The 21,939-nt window shown below is 49.1% G+C and overlaps 1 protein-coding gene across 3 annotated transcripts in view; it reads right to left on the bottom strand.

The window, feature by feature from the left end:
- FAM168B (family with sequence similarity 168 member B) overlaps nucleotides 1-21,939 on the bottom strand; it is a 223,894-nt gene that overhangs the window by 11,729 nt on the left and 190,226 nt on the right. The gene's annotated exons all lie outside the window — the stretch shown is intronic.

The raw sequence follows: 21,939 nt of genomic DNA, 5'->3' as shown, positions 1-21,939 counted from the left end.
GGGAATGCTTATAGACATATCCCGCACAAAGGAGGCAAAGGAGAGACTCTCAGGAGGTGAGAGCTTCCTCTCCGGTGACGGCGTGGGGTCCGAGGGAAGGCCCGTAGACTCCTCTGAGGAGAAATATCTCGGGTCCTCCTCTTCCCCCCACGAGTCCTCATCCTCGGTATCGGACATTAGCTCATGTAGCTGAGTCCGGTACCGGGCCCGGCTCGACGTCGAGGCACCGAGGCCTCGGTGTCGTCGAGCGGTGGACTCCCGCGCCGGCGGGGACGGAGCTCCCTCCATCGACGTCGACGGGGACTCCACCTGCGTGGCTGTCGAGACCGGCACCGCAAGCGGCGGCGGTGTCGACTGCCCCGGCGCCGGGCTAGAGCTCGCCGGCGCCACAGTCATCGGCGCCGAGGGCGCAAGCACCCCCGGCGCCGGCACAGCCTGGCGCATCAGCCCTTCCAGGAGCCCCGGAAGGATGGCTCTGAGGCACTCGTCCAGGCCCGCTGCCGAGAAAGGCGGTGGGGCCGGTAAGGGTGTCGGTGCCAGAAGCTGCTGGGGGCCAGGAGACGGCACCGAGGTGCCGGAACCCCGACGCGTCGGTACCTCCACCACCGACGGAGATCTCTCCTCTCTGTGATGACGCTTCGGCGTCGACTCCTCTTCAGGCACCGAGGGCTCCCGGTGACGGCGCTTCTTGTCCTTCTTCCGGTGCACGTCACCGGTGCCGGAGGGCATGGAGGAGGAGGAGGTCGATCCCCCTCGGTCTCGAGGTACCGGGTCCGACAGGGTTCGGTCCCGTGGCTCACGAGTTGAGGGAGTGACCGGGGCCGACTGCCCACGCGGTCTCTCTACCCCACTCTCGCCGGCGGACCGGCGGGCCGACGGGACCTGTTCTCCTGGGGTCGCTGCCATCGGTGCCGATGTCTCGGGCATCGATACCGGTACCGAAGAACCGGCCTTCGATACCGATGCCGTCGAGGTCGACGTCGAGGGGCCGGCGCAAGTTCCAAAAAGACGGTCCCGCAGAACTTGCCTCGCAACCTGAGTCCGTTTCCGGAGACCGAGACACAAAGCACACGACTTGAGATTGTGCTCCGGCCCGAGGCACTGGAGGCACCAAGCGTGGGTGTCGGTCTGCGAGATCGGCCGGCCGCAGCGACCACACTTTTTAAATCCACTCGGGACCTTCGAGGACATCGACGGAAAAATCGCGTCGGCGAAGTCAAAGTCGGCAATGGTGGCTAAAATCACACCACGAAAATTGAAACCGACCGAGCGGCCACTAGGCCGCAACGAGGCGTCCCCGCTAGAAAGCGAGGGAAAAGGGAGGAGCGCGTGCTCCACACGCGCAAAATTCTTTTTTTTTTTTTTTTTTTTTTTGGATAACAAAACGAAACGAAAGAAGAAGAGGCCGAAAAGGCCAAGAGCGACGACCCGCGTAAACGCGGTCGAAAATTCCGGCGGCTGAAACGAGAGAGTTGCAAAAACACGACTCTCTCAGTCGCGGAAAAAAAGTAACTGGCGGGAGCGGTCGCGCACGGGCGGGAAGACGGCCGCGCATGCGCGGTGGGCGTGCCCTGCGTGCCGACCGTCCCGCGAAGCTTTTTCCGGTTGGTGGGGGCTGCCGCGGACGTCAACCCAGTCGTGAGAACAAGCAGCCTGCTTGTCCTCGGAGAAAGTGAAGATACTTACCTGTAAGCAGGTATTCTCCAAGGACAGCAGGCTTTATTCTCACAAGTGGGTGACACAGATCCGCGCCGCCCAGTCTGGAATTTACCAAAGCTAAATGAGAGTATTGTGGAGTGTGAGGCGCGCTGTACTGTGCATGCCCAAGTGCCCTTCAGCCCGCCACAAGAATGCGGTCTCCTCAGTTTACTACTACTACTACTATTACTTAACATTTCTAAAGCGCTACTAGGGTTACGCAGCGCTGTACAGTTTAACATGGAAGGACAGTCCCTGCTCGAAGAAGCTTACAATCTAAAAGACAGGTGTACAATCTAAAGACAAGTGTGGAGTCCGTCTGATAGGGAATACTATATTTCACAAAAGGTTAGGTGCCGAACGCAGCATTGAAGAGGTGAGTTTTAAGCAGAGATTTGAAAATGGGTAGGGAGGGAGCTTGGCGTAGGGGTTGAGGAAGATTGTTCCAGGCAAAGGGTGAGGCAAGGCAGAATGAGCGGAGCATGGAGTTGGCAGTGGTGGAGAAGGGAACTGAAAGGAGGGATTTGTCCTGTGAGCGGAGGTTACGGGCGGGGACATAGGGGGAGATGAGGGTAGAGAGGTAGTGAGGAGCCGCAGACTGGGTGCATTTGTAGGTAAGGAGGAGAAGTTTGAATTGTATGCGGTATCTGATCGGAAGCCAGTGAAGTGACTTGAGGAGAGGGGTGGTGTGAGTATATCGGTTCTGGCGGAATATAAGACGTGCGGCAGCGTTCTGAACGGATTGAAGGGGGGATAGACGGCTAAGTGGGAGACCGGTGAGGAGTAGGTTGCTACTTAACATTTCTAGAGCGCTACTAGGGTTACGCAGCGCTGTACAATTTAGCAAAGAAGGACAGTCCCTGCTCGAAGAAGCTTACAATCTAAAGGATGAAATGTCAAGTTGGGGCAGTCTAGATTTCCTGAATAGGGTAGGTGGTTAGGTGCTGAAGGCGACATTGAAGAGGTGGGCTTTGAGCAAGGATTTGAAGATGGGCAGGGAGGGGGACTGGCGAATGGGCTCAGGGAGTTTATTCCAAGCATGGGGTGAGGCGAGGCAGAAAGGGCGGAGCCTGGAGTTGGCGGTGGTGGAGAAGGGTACTGAAAGGAGGAATTTGTCTTGAGAGCGGAGGTTACGGGTAGGAACGTTGGGGGAGATGAGGGTGGAGAGGTAGGGAGGGGCTGCAGATCAAGTGCATTTGTAGGTTAGTAGGAGAAGCTTGAACTGTATGCAGTACCTGATCGGAAGCCAGTGAAGTGACTTGAGGAGAGGGGTGATATGAGTATATCGGTCCAGGCGGAAGATAAGACGTGCAGCAGAGTTCTGAATGGACTGAAGGGGGGATAGATGGCTAAGTGGGAGGCCAGTGAGGAGTAGGTTGCAGTAGTCAAGGCGAGAGGTAATGAGAGAGTGGACGAGAGTTCGGGTGGTGTGCTCAGAGAGGAAAGGGTGAATTTTGCTGATGGTTATAGAGGAAGAAGCGACAGGTCTTGGCTATCTGCTGGATATGCGCAGAGAAGGAGAGGGAGGAGTCGAAGATGACACCGAGGTTGCGGTCAGATGAGACGGGGAGGATGAGGGTGTTAACAACTGAGATAGAGAGTGGAGGGAGAGGAGAAGTGGGTTTGGGTGGGAAGACAATAAGCTCGGTCTTGGCCATGTTCAGGTGGCGGTTGGACATCCAGGCAGCAATGTCGGATAAGCAGGCCGATACCTTGGCCTGGGTTTCCGCAGTGATGTCTGGTGTGGAGAGATAAAGCTGGGTGTCGTCGGCATAAAGATGATATTGGAAACCGTGAGATGAGATCAGGGAGCCCAGGGAAGAGGTGTAGATTGAAAAAAGAAGGGGACCAAAGACAGATCCCTGAGGAACTCCAACAGAGAGCGGGATGGGGGTGGAGGAAGAACCATGAGAATGTACTCTGAAGGTACGGTGGGAGAGATAAGAGGAGAACCAGGAGAGGACAGAGCCCTGGAACCCAAATGAGGATAGTGTGGCAAGAAGTAGATTGTGATTGACAGTGTCAAAAGCGGCTGATAGGTCGAGGAGGATGAGGATGGAATAGTGGCCTTTGGATTTGGCAAGGAACAGGTCATTGCAGACTTTAGATAGTGCCGTTTCTGTCGAGTGAAGGGGGAGAAAGCCGCCATTGAAGCAGATCGAGGATGGCATGAGAGGAGAGAAAATCAAGGCAACAGCTATGAACGGCGCACGTTCAAGTATCTTGGAGAGGAAGGGTAGGAGGGAAATGGGGCGGTAGTTGGAGGGACAGGTATGGTCAAGTGATGGTTTTTTGAGGAGTGGTGCGACTACAGCATGCTTGAAGGTGTCAGGGACAGTTGCTGTGGAGAGAGAGAGGTTGAGGATATGACAGATGGGGGGGGTGACAGTAGGAGAGATGGCGTTGAGTAAGTTGGTGGGGATAGGGTGGAGGACTGGAAGGAGGATAGCATGAATTTGTAATGAATGAAATCAGTGTGGGTGCGAGATTTCCTCCAGAGGCGTTCAGCCGATCAGGCGCAGGAGCGAAGGTATCGGGTGCAAAGGGGCAGCCAGGGCTGGGGATTAGTACGCCTTGTGGGACGGGAGATGGATGGTGCAAGGGTGTCCAGTGCAGAGGAGAGAGTGGCATTGTAAGGGGGAACAGCCTTGTCGACAGACTCAGAGGACATAATGGAAGGGAGGAGATTAGAGATACTAGAGGATAAGGTGGGAGGGTCGACAGCCTGGAGATTCCTGGAAGTAGTGGTTAGTGTTGGGCGGGACTGAGGGGGAGGGTGACGAAGTGTGAAGGTGATCAGGTGATGGTCAGAGAGAGGAAGAGCTGAGGCGCAGAAATTGGAGGGTGAGCAGGTAGAGGAGAGGACGAGGTAAAGACAGTGGCCAGATTGGTGAGTAGGGGTGGTGGAGCTCAGTTGGAGGTTGAAGGAGGAGGTTAGAGTGAGGAACTGAGAAGCGTGAGAGTCGGATGGGTCATCAGTGTGTAGGTTAAAGTCCCCAAGAATGAGGGAAGGGGATGAGGGCTCAAGAAAAACGGAGAGCCAGGCATCGAAGTTGGTAAGAAAGGAAGAGAGGGACTTATCAGGGGGGCGGTAAATGACTGCAACTTTGAGTGGCAGCGGGTAGAATAGACGGATGGAGTGAACTTCAAAGGATGAGAAGCAGTGAGACTGCGGTAGGAGGAGAGGTTGAAAGCTGCAGGAGGGCGAAAGTAGTAACCTGACGCCGCCACCGCGGCCAATTGGGCGGGGAGAATGGGAGAAGAGATAACCTCCATGGCATAGGGCCGCGATTGAGGCAGAGTCGTCGGTGGTGAGCAGTTTAATACTATAGCAAATACAGTTTAATACTATAGCAAAAATAAAAGTAGAAATAACAAAGGAGACAACTCCAAGAGGCAGTGGGAGGGATTGTGAGAATAGCCTGCTGTCCTCGGAGAATACCTACTACAGGTAAGTATCTGCGCTTTCTCTGAGGACAAGCAGGCTTCTATATGCTCACAAGTGGGTAATCCCCAGCATCCATTCTCACCGAAAACAACAAACATTGGTCAATTGGGCCTAGCAAAGGCTAGGACATAACACAGATTAACCTGAAACTCTATACAACCTGAATGAGAGTGCAGTCTGCAAAAGCATAAAATGGGCTCAGGAGGGTGGAGTTGGATTCTAGACCCCAAACAGATTCTGCAACACTGATTGCCCAAACAGACTGTCGCATCGGGTATCCTGCTCAAGGTAGTAGTGTGATATAAATGTGTGGAATGAAGACCACGTCGCAGCCTTGCAAATTTCTTCAATGGAGGCTGAATGCAAGTGGGCTAATGATGCAGCCATGGTCTGACACTGCAAGCCTTGATATGGCCCGCTAGGGTCAACTCAGCCTGGGCGTGCATAAGTGAAAGAAATGCAACCTGAAAGCCAATTAGAGATTGTGCATTTTCCGATGGCGACCCCCCATCCTGTTGGGATCAAAAGAAACAAAAAGTTGGGCGGACTGTCTGTGGGACTTAGTCCACTCCATGTAATAGGCAAATGCTCGCTTGCAGTCCAAGGTGTGCAAGGCACTCTCACAAGGATGGGCATGAGATCGGAGAAAAAATGTTGGCAAGACAATCAACTGGTTCAGATGGAACTCAGACACCACTTTAGGCAGGAACTTAGGGTGCGTGCGGCGGACTACTCTGTTGTGATAAAACTTATACTAAGGTGCATACACTACTAAGGCCGCTCACTGACTCTATGTGCTGAAGTAACAGCCACCAAGAAAATGAGCTTTCAGGTCAAGTACTTCAAATGGCAGAAATCCAGTGGCTCAAAACGAGCTTTCATCAGCTGGGTAAGACCACCATTGAGGTCCCATGACACAGGCGGAGGTTTGACAGGGGGCTTTGATAAAAGTAAACCTCTCATGAAGTGAACTAGAGACTGTCCAGAGACAGGCGTACCTTCTACATGTTGATGAAAAGCACTAATTGCACTAAGGTGAACCCTTACGGAGTTAGTCTTGAAACCAGACTCTGATAGGTGTAGAAGGTATTCAAGCAGGATCTGTGTAGGGCAAGCAAGGGGATCTAGGTCCTTTCTCTCACACCAGATGGCAAACCTCCTTCAGTTAGTGGAATCTTTCAAGATCGGAGAGAAATCCTTCAAAATACCCAAGGAAGTGAATTGCAGGTTAACAACCAAGCTGTGAGAGCCAGAGACTGGAAGTTAGGATGAAGAGACCCCTTGTTCTGCATAATGAGGGTTGGAAAACACTTCAATCAGCACGGTTTTTCGAAAGACAATTCCAAAAGAAGAGGGAACCATATCTGCTGTGCCCAGTACGGCACAATCAGAATCATGGATCAGCAGTCTTGCGTGAATTTCAACCAAGTCTTCCCTACTAGAGGTATGGGAGGATACGCATACAGAAGACCTGTCCCCAAATTGAAGAGGAAGGCATCTGAAGCTAGTCTGTATTGGGCCTAAAGCCTGGAACAGAACTGAGGGACCTTGCAGTTTTGATAAGTGGCAAAAAGATCCACCGTGGAGGTGCCCCATGCTTGGAAGATCTTGTGGGCAATGCCCATAACTGAGAGACCATGCATATGGTTGCATTATCCTGCTCAGCCTGTCAGCCAGGGTATTGTTTTTGCCCTAAACCGAATTGACCTGGGGATATATTAAATTATGGTTTCTTCAAATTTATTTATTACTCCAAAAATATACAGAAACCTATATCAATGTAAAACCACTGCACTGAATAATCAATAAGACCTTAGTACAGGGCCATGAATTGAAGTAAAAAAAATTTTGTGTTTAAAATAATATAATGTGAATAGTGCTCTGAATTGGGCTCGTGAATAAAGCTGACAGACAGCTACCTCACCACCACCACTTTCCACATCATTGCACCATCAGCCCTCCCTTCCTACCTTGCCTGTGTTGAAATCTAATTTAATAGGGATGTTATACTTAGCTTGAATCGGTTGGGTGCATTTTTGGGTGAAGTACTCTGTACAGCAATATGTGGTCCCAGTTCCTTAAAGTGCTTCCTTTTTAATTTTTCATTGCTTTGTGATCAAGTGCTTATTCCACATAAAACATATGCTTTAGCTATTATTTTGCTTGTTTGCTCGCTCTCAACGCGTGGTCACACGTTTCGCCCTTCGGCGTCATCAGGAGAATGAAACCTAGAATCATTAAAACAAATTTGTTCACTGTACTTACATGGCCCCTCAAAATATTGTATTAATAACAAAAATCATACTTAAAATATGTAAGTTTACAGTTTAACAACCACTGGTAGGATACAGACTCTCAGTCCTCACGCAAGGTTGGCAAAAACGCCGACACATGCGCAATACAAGTATGTGTGTCATAAGCCAATTACAAATGTGTCACCGCCCACCAATCAATAGCCTTATTGAGCCCTCTAGGAATAGTCGTTTGCCAGCTGTAAATGTATATAGCTTCCCTTTTTAGTAAATTGGATGTCAAATTGCCTCCCCGTTGTTGCCTCACGCAAGTTAGTACTACAAATTTTAAATCATCTTCGCTATGCCCCAACTGATCCCAATGATTAACTAGCGGTGCATTCGGCTTGTGCGTTCGCAAATTACTCAAATGTTCACCTATTCGCAATTTAATTTTTCTCTTCGTTTGACCTATTTACCAAAGTGAACATGGGCACTGTATGCCATACACAACCTGTGGAGTATCACAATCAGTTCTTTCTTGCAAGTGAATTGTCCGTTTGTTAACTGGATGGGTGACACTTGATGTAACCCACGCGTGCTTACAATAAATACAACCCTGGCATCTGAAATGACCTCTTTCATTTAAAGGGGTTCTATTCAATTGTTTAAGTTTCAGTTATTCACCTAAGTTACTGGATCTCATGTAAGCAAATCGGGGCATATTAGATATACCCAATAGCCGCATTATGGGCCAATGGGATCTAATTATGTTCTTAATTTGCATAGTTCTCAAAGAATATGGTAGCACACAGGTAACAATGTCATCACATCGAGATTGTGCTCTAATATTTTTAGATACAAACAGCCAACATCTGCGAACATTAGCTGCTCTTTTTTGTGCCTTTCGTATAATCTTTCGAGGATATCCTTGCTGTAAAAATCTGTGAGACATATCAGTAGCATGTTTCTGAAAATCTTCCTTAGAGGTACATATTTTCCTTACTCGCAAAAATTGGCCATAAGGTATGGCTTCTTTCTGAGATATCGGATGGAAGCTAGAATACTGGAGAACAGAGTTTGTGTCAGTTTCCTTACGAAATAACTGTGTGTAAAACCGTCCCTGTTGAAATGTAATAGAGATATCCAAAAAATTCACGTGGGTGCCACCCACGTCAATATCAAATTCAATATTCGGGTCAGACGAATTAAGATGCTGAAAAAATAAATCAAGAGACTGCCGATCCCCCCTCCACACGAGGAGGACATCATCAATATATCTAACCCATAGCACTATACGAGATCTGAAACATGAAGGGTAGACATATCATCAGTATTCATAGTCTACCATATACAAACATGCTATGGTTGGGGCTACTGTCGCCCCCATCGCCACTCCTTGGATTTGCAAATAATGTGTGTCTTCAAACTTAAAATAATTGTGAAATACTACACATTGAGCCATTGAATTCAGTAGCGCCAATTTTTGATGGGAAATATCCAGTTTTTGTAAATTCTCATCCACAATATGTAAGGCAGCCTGCTGCGGGATAACCGTATATAAGGACTTTACATCCATTGTAATCAACGTATATCTAGATTGATCTAACTGTAACTCCTCCAGCATGGACAACAAATGTGCTGTATCCTTGATGTATGATGGAGTATTCCGCAACAGTGGTTGCAAATGAAAGTCCAAAAACTGCGATAATGGCTCATGCAATGAGCCATTGCTCCCTACTATTGGTCGTGCAGGCGGATTGTGGAGCCGTTTATGAATCTTCGGTACGAACCTAATGACTGGAGTGGTAGGATGTTGTATAAACAGATATCTGGCTTCTCGTATGGAAATAGTACCTTCGGCTGCCGCTTGATCTATCAAAATCTTAACTTGACTCTGATACACCAAATTAGGATCTTCAGCCAACTTTATGTAGAATGTACTATCGTCCAATTGCCTGTACGCCTCCCCTAGATATGTTTCAAAACCTTGGATGACCACCCCACCCCTTTATCTGCTCTAAGGATAATGATGGTATGGTCCTCCTGTAAATTGTTTTAGTGCCATCCTTTGCGCTTTAGATAAATTGTGAAAAAATTGTCGCGAAACAAGCTCTATCCTTTCCACGTCATTTAACACTAATTTTTGAAAAGTTTCAATAATAGGATTAGGGGGTCCTGGGGGCATCCATGTAGAAGGGATACGGTATTTGGACAAAAACATTGGTATGTTAGATGTATCAGATGTAGCAGTAGATTCTATTGTTTCAATAAGTTAAGTTTGCGAAAAAAACGATACAAAAATTGTCGTGTAAATACCGCCAAGAAATACGAACACAAAAGATTGGCAATTTATCAATCTGTTTAGAATGTAGAGTCCACTGTGCATCAAATGATGCCTGCTCTGAGGAAGTACGCAGACTCTCTATGGCCTCTTCCAATTCTTTTTGTTGTGTTGTTAATTGTTTTTCTAACTTGTCTATTGTTAGAAGCATAAGGTCCAGAGAACATCTTGAAATTATAGCATTCCACTGCATAACGAACTCTTTGTCTTCTAGAAACCTCGGTTCTTTATTCCATCTGAGGCCCCGTGGTACGCGTGGTATTCAAGAGGGATGAGATGGACTATACATGGGGATATATTTATCCCTGGATGAATACAAGTAGGCCTTCACGTAGGTTTCGCAGGATGAAACGGGTTGGATTCACAAACACATCCAGCGATTCCTCGGGAGACGAGATACCATCACAATCATTTACTAGACAACACGAGAGTGACACCTGTGTAAACCTTCCTTCATCTATTTTAGAGCACAACACCCCTCAGGAAGAACAGACACAGCCCCAAACCAGGTCTGGCAGGAGCCGCCGTCCGCCGAGACAAACCAAAGACTGATTTATAATCTGTCATCTAGGACGCTCACCAAGAGCCAAATTCAAATTTTACAACTGGGACTGTCTTTTGTTCCTTATAGTGGATATGATGAATTTGTTACACGACAATTTTTGTATCGTTTTTTTCGCAAACTTAAATTAAAGGTGCATTTCAGTGATGAAACAATAGAATCTACTGCTACATCTGATACATCTAACATTCCAACGTTTTTGTCCAAATACCGTATCCCTTCTACATGGATGCCTCCAGGACCCCCTAATCCTATTATTGAAACTTTTCAAAAATTAGTGTTAAATGACATGGAAAGGATAGAGCTTGTTTCGCGACAATTTTTTCACAATTTATCTAAAGCGCAAAGGATGGCACTAAAACAATTACAGGAGGACCATACCATCATTATCCTTAGAGCAGATAAAGGGGTGGGGTGGTCATCCAAGATTTTGAAACATATCTAGGGGAGGCGTACAGGCAATTAGACGATAGTACATTCTACATAAAGTTGGATGAAGATCCTAATTTGGTGTATCAGAGTCAAGTTAAGATTTTGATAGATCAAGCGGCAGCCGAAGGTACTATTTCCATACGAGAAGCCAGATATCTGTTTATACAACATCCTACCACTCCAGTCATTAGGTTCGTACTGAAGATTCATAAACGGCTCCACAATCCGCCTGCACGACCAATAGTAGGGAGCAATGGCTCATTGCATGAGCCATTATCGCAGTGTTTGGACTTTCATTTGCAACCACTGTTGCGGAATACTCCATCATACATCAAGGATACAGCGCATTTGTTGTCCATGCTGGAGGAGTTACAGTTAGATCAATCTGGATATACGTTGATTACAATGGATGTAAAGTCCTTATATACGGTTATCCCGCAGCAGGCTGCCTTACATATTGTGGATGAGAATTTACAAAAACTGGATATTTCCCATCAAAAATTGGCGCTACTGAATTCAATGGCTCAATGTGTAGTATTTCACAATTATTTTAAGTTTGAAGACACACATTATTTGCAAATCCAAGGAGTGGCGATGGGGGCGACAGTAGCCCAACCATAGCATGTTTGTATATGGTGGACTATGAATACTGATATGTCTACCCTTCATGTTTCAGATCTCATATAGTGCTATGGGTTAGATATATTGATGATGTCCTCCTCGTGTGGAGGGGGGATCGGCAGTCTCTTGATTTATTTTTTCAGCATCTTAATTCGTCTGACCCGAATATTGAATTTGATATTGACGTGGGTGGCACCCACGTGAATTTTTTGGATATCTCTATCACATTGCAACAGGGACGGTTTTACACACAGTTATTTCATAAGGAAACTGACACAAACTCTGTTCTCCACTATTCTAGCTTCCATCCGATATCTCAGAAAGAAGCCATACCTTATGGCCAATTTTTGCGAGTAAGGAAAATATGTACCTCTAAGGAAGATTTTCAAAAACATGCTACTGATATGTCTCACAGATTTTTACAGCGAGGATATCCTCGAAAGATTATACGAAAGGCACAAAAAAGAGCAGCTAATGTTCGCAGATGTTGGCTGTTTGAATCTAAAAATATTAGAGCACAATCTCGATGTGATGACATTGTTACCTGTGTGCTACCATATTCTTCGAGAACTATGCAAATTAAGAACATAATTAGATCCCATTGGCCCATGATGCGGCTATTGGGTATATCTAATATGCCCCGATTTGCTTACACGAGATCCAGAAACCTAGGTGAATTACTGAAACAACTGAATAGAACCCCTTTAAATGAAAGAGGTCATTTCAGATGCCAGGGTTGTATTTATTGTAAGCACGCGTGGGTTACATCAAGTGTCACCCATCCAGTTACCAAACGGACAATTCAATTGCAAGAAAGAACCGATTGCGATACTCCACAGGTTGTGTATGGCATACAGTGCCCATGTTCACTTTGGTATATAGGTCGAACGAAGAGAAAAATTAAATTGCGAATAGGTGAACATTTGAGCAATTTGCGAACGCACAAGCCGGATGCACCGCTAATCAATCATTGGGATCAGTTGGGGCATAGTGAAGATGATTTAAAATTTGTAGTACTAACTTGCGTGGGGCAACAACGGGGAGGCAATTTACTAAAAAGGGAAGCTAGAAACGACTATTCCTAGAGGGCTCAATAAGGCTATTGATTGGTGGGCGGTGACACATTTGTAATTGGCTTATGACACATATACTTGTATTGCGCATGTGTCGGCGTTTTTGCCAACCTTGTGTGAGGACTGAGAGTCTGTATCCTACCAGTGGTCGTTAAAATATGTAAGTTTACAGTTTAAGTATGATTTTCGTTAGTAATACAATATTTTGAGGGGCCATGTAAGTACAGTGAACAAATTTGTTTTAATGATTCTAGGTTTCGTTCTCCTGATGACGCCGAAGGGCGAAACGTGTGACCATGCGTTGAAAGTGAGCAAACAAGCAAGATAATAGCTAAAGTATATGTTTTATGTGGAATGAGCACTTGATCAGAAAGCAATGAAAAACTAAAAAGGAAGCACTTTAAGGAACTGGGACCACATATTGCTGTACAGAGTACTTCACCCAAAAATGCACCCAACCGATTCAAGCTAAGTATAACATCCATATTAAATTAGACTTCAACACAGGCAAGGTAGGAAGGGAGGGCTGATGGTGCAATGATGTGGAAAGTGGTGAAGTAGCTGTCTGTCAGCTTTATTCATGAGCCCAGTGCTGAGCACTATTCACATTATATTATTTTAAACACAAAATTTTTTTTACTTCAATTCATGGCCCTGTACTAAGGTCTTATTGATTATTCAGTGGAGTGGTTTTACATTCATATAGGTTTCTGTATATTGTTTTTGCCCGCCAGATAAGTGGCTCAAAGGAACATGCCATGTTGGCGAGCCCAATGCCACATCCGGACGGCCTCCTGACACAGAGAGCATGACCTGGTACCCCCCCTGATTGTTGGTGTAATACATTACAACCTGATTGCCTGTTTTGATGAAAACAATTTGGTGAGACAGCCGATCTCTGAAAGTCTATAGAGCATTCCAGATCGCCCGGAGCTCCTGGAGATTGATCTGAAGATTCTTTTCCTGGGAGGACCAAACTCGTTGAGTGTGAAGCCCATCAACATGAGCTCCCCATCCCAGGAGAGACGCATCCGTCGTCAGCACCTTTTGAGGCTGAGGAATTTGGAAAGGACGTCCCAGAGTCAAATTGAACCGAATTGTCCACCAATGGCAGGACTGAAGAAAACTCGTGGACAGCAGGACTACGTCCTCTAGGTCCCCAGCAGCTTGGTACCACTGAGACGCTAGGGTCCATTGAGCTGATCTTATGTGGAGGCGGGCCATGGGAGTCACATGCACTGTGGAGGCCACGTGGCCGAGCAATCTCAACATCTGCCGAGCTGTGATCTGCTGCGACGCTCGTACCCAAGAAACAAGGGACAGAAGATGGTCAGTCCTCGCTTCCGGGAGGTAGGAACGAGCTGTCTGAAAATCCAGCAGAGCCCCTATGAATTCGAATTTCTGAACAGGAAGGTAGGACTTTAGATAATTTATCACAAACCCTAGCAGCTCCAGGAGTCGAATAGTCTCCTGCATGGACTGTAGAGCTCTTGCCTCTGAGGTGTTCTTTACCAGTCAATCGTCGAGATAAGGAAACACGTGCACTCCCAGTCTGCGTAGAGATGCCGCTACGACAGCCAGGCATTTGGTGAATACCCTGGGCGCGGAGGCGAGACCAAAGGGTAGCACACAGTACTGAAAATGCTATGTTCCCAGGCAGAATCGAAGATACTGTCTGTGAGCTGGCAGTATCGGAATGTGGGTGTAAGCACCCTTCAAGTCCAGTGAGCATAGCCAATCGTTTGCCTGAATCATGGGAAGAAGGGTGCCCAGGGAAAGCATCCTGAACTTTTCTCGGACCAGATATTTGTTCAGGGACCTTAGGTCTAGAATGGGACACATCCCCCGTTTTCTTTTCCACAAGGAAGTATCTGGAATAGAATCCCAGCCCTTCTTGCCCCGGTGGCACGGGCTCGACCGCATTGGCGCTGAGAAGGGCGGAGAGTTCCTCTGCAAGTACCTGCTTTGTGCTGGAAGCTGAAGGATTGAGCTCCCGGTGGGCAATTTGGAGGCTCTGAAACCAAATTGAGGGCGTATCCTAGTCGGACTATTTGAAGAACCCACTAGTCGGAGGTTATGAGAGGCCACCTTTGGTGAAAAAATGTTAACCTCCCCCCGACCGGCAGATCGTCCGGCATGGACACTTTGATTTCGGCTATGCTCTACTGGAGCCAGTCAAAAGCCCGTCCCTTGCTTTTGCTGGGGAGCCGCAGGGGCCTGCTGAGTCGCACGCTGTTGACGAGAACGAGCGCGCTGGGGTTTGGCCTGGGCAGCAGGCTGGGGAGAGGGAGGATTGTACCTACGCCTATTAGAAGAATAGGTAACAGTCTTCCTTCCGCCATAAAAACGTCTACCAGTTGAGGTAGGTGCTGAAGGCGCCCGGCGGGAGAATTTGTCGAAAGCGGTGTCCCGCTGGTGGAGCTGCTCTACCACCTGTTCGACCTTTTCACAAAAAATATTATCCCCCCCCGGCAAGGAGAATTCGCAATCTTCTGCTGAATCCTATTCTCCAGGTCGGAGGCACAGAGCCATGAGAGTCTGCGCATCACCACACCTTGAGCAGCGGCCCTGGACGCAACATCAAAAGTATCATAAACCCCCCCTGGCCAGGAATTTACAACATGCCTTCAGCTGCCTGACCACCTGCTGAAAAGGCTTGGCTTGCTCAGAAGGGAGCTTATCCACCAAGTCCGTCAACTGCCGCACATTGTTCCGCAAATGAATGCTCGTGTAGAGCTGGTAAGATTGCATTTTGGCGATAAGCATTGAGGAATGGTAGGCCTTCCTCCCAAAAGAATCCAAGGTTTTAGAGTCTCTGCCCGGGGGCGCCGAAGCATACTCCCTAGAACTCGACCTTCTTAAGGGCCAGATCCACAACCCCAGAGTCGTGAGGCAACTGAGTCCGCATCAACTCTGGGTCCCCATGGATCCGATACTGGGACTCGATCTTCTTGGGAATGTGGGGATTAGTTAGTGGCTTCGCCCAGTTCTCCAGCAGTGTCTTCTTGAAGACATGATGCATGGGTACTGTGGACGATTCCTTAAGTGGCGAAGGATAGTCCAAAAGCTCAAACATTTCAACCCTTGGCTCAACCTCCGTAACCACAGGGAAGGGAATGGCCGTAGACATTTCCCGGACAAAGACCGTGAAAGATAGACTCTCGGGAGGAGAAAGCTGTCTTTCAGGGGAGGGAGTGGCATCAGAAGGAAGACCGTCAGACTCATCTGAGAAATATCTGACGTCTTCCTCTGCCGCCCACGAGACCTCACCATCGGTGTCGGACACCAGTTCATGAACTTCAGTCCGAAGCCGTGCCCGCCTCGACTCAGTAGACACATGGCCACGGTGGGGACATCGAGAAGAAGACTCCTGCATCGGCGGCGATGAAGCTCCCTCCATTGATATCGTCGGGGAGTCTGTCTGGGATGCAGCCGACGCAGGCACCGCAAGTGGTACCGGTATCGGAAACCTCACGACGGGCAAGGGGCCAGCCGTCGCCTCACTCGACTGCACCGGAGGAGAAGGGCGCAACAGCTCCTCCAGGATCCCTGGAAGGATGGCCCTGAGGCTCTCGCTTAGAGCGGCTGTCGAGGAAGGCAGGGAGTCCAGCACAGGCGACGAACTCAGAATTTGTCCGGGGCGCGGAGGCGGTACCAGGCTGTCCAGGGTAGAGCGCATCGACACCTCCTGTATGGAGGGAGAGCGGTCCTCCCGGCGTAGATGCTTAGTGGGTGCCGAATCCCTCGGCAACCCAGAGCTCTCGGTACCGCGTCGGAAAGGTGACCGGTGCCGATGCTTCTTTGCCTTCACACGAAGCATGTCACCAGAACTTCCCGGTGCCGACGAGGACGTCAAATCCAAACGTCTCTTCCTCAGGGCCAGGTCCGAAGAAGGTCGATCCCGGGGGAGGGGGGGGGGGGGCTGTACCGCAGGAGCCCTCGAGGCAGGTGGAGACCTACTCGAGGGCTCACCGCCACCAACAGGGGAATGGACAGCCCTCACCTGCGCTCCTGACGAAGTGGCACCCTCTGATTACATCAGTACCAACGATGATCCCGGTACCGTAGACGTCGATGCACCGGCCGATGACTCGATACTGTGACCGTCGAAACACCAGGCGAGGCCCCGAACAAGACGTTCCACTGGGCTAATCTCGCCACCTGAGTTCTCTTCTTCAATAGAAGACAGAGATTACAGGCCTGAGGACGGTGCCCAGCCCCCAGACACTGAAGGCACGAAGCGCGCTGGGGCTTAGACTGGGCCGCAGGCTGTCGAGAGGGAGGATTGTACCTACTCTTACCAGAAGAGTAGGGAACAGTCTTCCTTCCCCCATAAAAACGTCTACCTGAGGAGGTAGATGCTGAAGGGCTGCCGGCGGGAGAACTTGTCAAAAGCGGTATCCCGCTGGTGGAGCTGCTCTACCACCTGTTCGACTTTCTCTCCAAAAATGTTGTCCGCTCGGCAAGGGGAGTCCGCAATCCGCTGCTGGATCCTATTCTCCAGGTCGGAGGCACGCAGCCATTAGAGTCTGCGCATCACTACACCTTGAGCAGCGGCCCTGGACGCAACATCAAAGGTATCATATACCCCTCTGGCCAGGAATTTTCTGCACGCCTTCAGCTGCCTGACCACCTCCTGAAATGGCTTGGCTTGCTCAGGAGGGAGCTTGTCCACCAAGCCCGCCAACTGCCGCACATTGTTCCGCATATGGATGCTCATGTAGAGCTGGTAAGACTGAATTTTGGCCACGAGCATAGAAGAATGGTAGGCCTTCCTCCCAAAGGAGTCCAAGGTTCTAGAGTCCTTGCCCGGGGGCGCCGAAGCATGCTCCCTAGAACTCTTAGCCTTCTTTAGGGCCAGATCCACCACACCAGAGTCGTGAGGCAACTGAGTGCGCATCAGCTCTGGGTCCCTATGGATCCGGTACTGGGACTCGATCTTCTTGGGAATGTGGGGATTAGTTAAAGGCTTGGTCCAGTTCGCCAGCAATGTCTTTTTTAGGACATGATGCATGGGTACTGTGGACGCTTCCTTAGGTGGAGAAGGATAGTCCAAGAGCTCAAACATTTCAGCTCTGGGCTCATCCTCCACGACCACCAGGAAGGGGATGGCCGTAGACATCTCCCGGACAAAGGCCGCAAAAGACAGACTCTCGGGAGGAGAAAGCTGCCTTTCAGGGGAGGGAGTGGGATCAGAAGGAAGGCCATCAGACTCCTCGTCAGAGAAATATCTGATGTCCTCCTCCTCCTCCTCCCACGAGGCCTCACCATCGGTATCAGACACAAGTTCATGAACCTGTGTCTGAAGCCGTGCCTGACTCGACTCCGTGGAAACACGGCCACGGTGGGATCGTCGAGAGGTAGACTCACTCGCCAGCACCGGCGAAGCTCCCTCCGCCGACGGGGAGCCTTCCTGGGAGGCGGCCGTCGGAGACCTCACCCCGGGCAAGGGGCCAGCCGGCGCCTCACTCGACGGTACCGGTGGCGCAAGCACCCCCGGTACCGGAGGGGAAGGGCGCAACACCTCTTCCAGGATCTCCGGGAGAACGGCCCGGAGACTCTCGTGCAGAGCGGCTGTGGAGAAAGACATGGAAGCCGATGCAGGCGTCGAGGTCAGAGTCTGTTCCGGGCGTGGAGGCTGTTCCGGGCTGTCCAAGGTGGAGCGCATCGGCACCTCCTGAACAGAGGGTGAGCGGTCCTCCCGGTGCCGATGCCTACTGGGTGTCGACTCCCTCGGCGACCCAGAGCTCTCGGTACCGATGCGGGAAGGTGACCAGTGTCGATGCTTCTTTGATTTTTTCAAACGAAGCATGTCACTGGAGCTTCCCGGTACCGACGAGGAGGACATAGAATCCAGCCATCTCTTCCTCGGGGCCGAGGCAAAAGAAGGTCAGTCTCGGGGGGGCTGTACCGCAGGAGCCCTCAGGGTAGGAAGAGACCCACCCGAAGGCTCACCGCCACCAGCAGGGGAATGGACAGCCCTCACCTGCACTCCAGTCGAAGCACCACCGTCCGACATCAGCAACAGCGGAGGTCTCGGTACCACCGATGCCGACGCAGCCTTCCGATGTCTCGGTACCGACAATGCAGTCGATGCCGAGGTCGAAGGTCTTGATGCTGCCGACGTCGATGCACTCGATGCCTCCGGTGCTGTTGTCGATGAAGAGCCCGAGAACAACACGTTCCACTGGGCCAATCTCGCAACCTGAGTCCTCTTCTGTAAAAGAGCACAAAGACTGCAGGCCTGCGGGCAGTGCCCAGCCCCCAGACACTGAAGACACGACGCGTGCCTATCAGTGAGCGAGATTACCCGGGCGCACTGGGTGCACTTCTTCAAGCCGCTGGGAGACTTCGATGACATGGGCGGAAAAATCACGCCGGCGAAATCAAAATTCGCGATGGCGACAAAGGGCACCAAAAATAAGGGAGAGAGAAAAAACCCGTACCGAGGCCCAAAAAAAGGCCTACCCCGAAAGTGAAAGAAAACTTACGTCGGGGAAACAAACTGGACACACGGGAAGGGACAAAGACCGAGGTCTTTTCTTTTTTTTAGCGAAATTGCGAAGACGCGCGAGGGTCAACTTTGAGGGGCGCGAAACGGCGCAAAACACGACCGTCCTGAGCGCGGACAAAAGAAGACTGACGAACACGAGCCGGTTCGGGCGGGAAGATGGCCGCGCATGGGCGCGCGAGGACTAGCAAAGGCCTTTGCTAGTGAAGTTTCCGATTGGAGGGGCTGCCGTGGACGTCACCCATCAGTGAGAACAAGCAGCCTGCTTGTCCTCGGAGAAAAAACATTACAATCGAAAATAGTTAAGGGGGTAAGGGGTAGAGAGAACAACAGGAGCTGTGCTGTCTGCTACAAACAAGGCACTCATATTAAGGAATATGTCATTTATAATGGAAAAGCCTGAGTGAAAAACTGGAACTTGAAGGAATTTTTGCCTGTCTGAAATGAAGGCTCTCCCCTATGGAAAAATGGAAGATTGTTGCAAAGTGTTGGGGGACATGACACTGAAACAGGTATGTCTAAGGATATCAAGTCAGATAAGGAATAGTAAAAAGATGATTCTTCTCCATGGTGGGTTCCGTCGCCGAGTTATGGCTCAGGGAAGAAAATAATCACTATGCTCATGGACCCCAAAACATAGGAGCTAACCAAAGAAGCTCTCAATACAAGTGAAACTTGAGAAGAGCCAGCCTTATGGACACTGGATGCACATGCTCCTCTAGTACTGATCCAACTTTAGGTGCTACAGACTATATACATACTACAAATCTTTCCACAAATACATTCACTGAAGCTCAAAACCTCTCCTTGCTATGTCATCAAGTGATCTAGAGTTAGAAGTCCAGCAGAGTGCTACAACAACAAAAAAAAAAGCACTTGAGAAAGTCCTCCTAAACGCCAAGAAGAATGAAATCACTGCTTTCAGGTATTCCCATCAAAATACTAAAACTGTGAGAGATCTCTCTTCTTTAACAGGAACCTCCTTTAAGAATTAGCAATGAAAGCAAGCAACCGAGTCTTCTCTGGTAAAGATTCAGAGATCAAAGTTACTTCAGAAAGATGCCCAAGATGGTTCTTCCCATGCATATACCAGTGACGTAGGTTTTTAAGGTACCACTAAATGTTACACATTTTTGCTCGAAAGGTTCTGGCTTGTTTTGCTGTCAGCACTTGAATAGAGGCTGCAGGGAACAAAAGTCCCCCCTGCTACTTCACAGATCTGATGGAAGACTATCTTGGCTTTAGATTTAAATGTTAGAAATTACAGCTGAAGGAAAAAAAAGCAGCTTTTTTCAGGGGTGGGGGGGTGGGGGTGGAGACAGACTCTTTCGAGTTATCCCCTTCCTCTGAGGCTTGCATCCTGATTTACATCCCAAAAATTACCTATGGTTGAGCCAGTAGGAAAGACCAGTGCTTTAGCCTAGGAGCCTCTGAAAGAAGCTCTGCTGCCATTCTGAAACTCAAGTCTCTAACCCAGTGGTTCCCAAACCTGGTCCTGGAGGCACCCCAGCCAGTCAGGTTTTCAGGATATCCACAATGAATATTCATGAAAGATTTGAATGCATTGCCACCACTGTATGCAAATCTCTCTCATGAATATTCATTGTGGATATCCTGAAAACCTGACTGACTTGTTGGGGTGCCTCCAGGCAGTGGCGTACCCAGCTTCCTTGCCACCCAGGGCGGGTCATCACTGCACCCCCCTGATATGCATTACACCTACACCCCCACCCCCCCCAAAATGCGTGTCACACCTCCTAGCAAGGGGGTGCACCGGTAAACAGAGCAGTTGTGCGGCTGTCGGCTCCGTTGGTCTCTTGCCCCAGAACAGGAAGTAATGTCAGAAAATGCTAAATAGTAGTAGTAGTAGGGGCAGGACACTGGCGGAGCTGACAGCCGCGTGACCGCTACATGCACCCCCTTGCTGCCTGCACCTGGGGCAGACCACCTCCACTGCCCCGCCCTTGGTATGCTACTGCCTCCAGGACCAGGTTTGGGAACCACTGCTCTAACCCAAGCTACCTTGGGAAATCATTCCTACTCCCAGTATGGGTGAATACTCTCCCCTGTTTCCGCTAACTGCTAGTCTAGCCTGGAACAAATGCTGCAGACTAACTTCTGATGTCTTGAAGGGAGGAAGCAACTTCCCAATTATTTAAACCCCTTTCAGGGGAAGGAAGAAAGAAAACAGTGACAAACAAAGGATGGAAAGAACACTGACTTCCCAAAGTATCATCCCTGCTCCAGATCAAATTAAAAAATTTTTATATATCCTTTTCATATATATATATTTTTGGAGGGGGGGGGGGGGGGTTGGAGCATAAAACCCCATGAGGTACCCCACTGCTAAACATGTGCCCAGTTCTTCAACTGGGTCAGGCACTGCTTCAGTAATTAGTCCAGCAGCTGCCTGGTCTGCTGATCACCATCTGCTGAAGAAAAAAGTACTGAGCATCTAAGGTGCGGTGTCCTTACTGGGAAAGAAAAAGACCTTTTTTTTCCCTCTGACTCCATCCGCTGGTGGACAGGAACAATTCACAGGTTCTGGACTAGTCTGGCGAAGATGCTAATGAAATACAGACTTATCTCATGCATATGAATAGTGGTAATCCTGAAAACCCAACTATCTAGGTGCGCCTCTAGAAAAGATTGAGGAACTCTGCTACAGAGAGTTAAGGTATGAAAGTAGTCTCAAAACAATCAGACCAATTTCAATATGATGGAAACATCTACAAGACTTCCCAAACTTGTCCTGGGGACCCATAGTCAGTCAGGCTTTTAGGATATTCACAACAAATATGGAAATAAATTAAAAAATACAGTACAGTCACCATTATCCAATGTTCGCTAATCCGACCATCTGACACATCCAATAGACCCCCACCCCCACCCCAGTGACAGCATTGCATTTATTTCTATTAAAAATCTGTTTTAGAATAATTTTTGAAAATTGGGAGCTCTATGCCTTTGTTTACATATTATTTGAGGGGTTTATGCAGTGTTGTCCGTATTCTCCAAC

The sequence above is a fragment of the Microcaecilia unicolor genome, chromosome 10 (assembly GCF_901765095.1).
Source record: "Microcaecilia unicolor chromosome 10, aMicUni1.1, whole genome shotgun sequence".
Classification (NCBI taxonomy): Eukaryota; Metazoa; Chordata; class Amphibia; order Gymnophiona; family Siphonopidae; genus Microcaecilia; species Microcaecilia unicolor.
The sequence above is the reverse complement of the archived record's forward strand: the minus strand, read 5'-3'. Positions and strand labels throughout refer to the sequence as shown.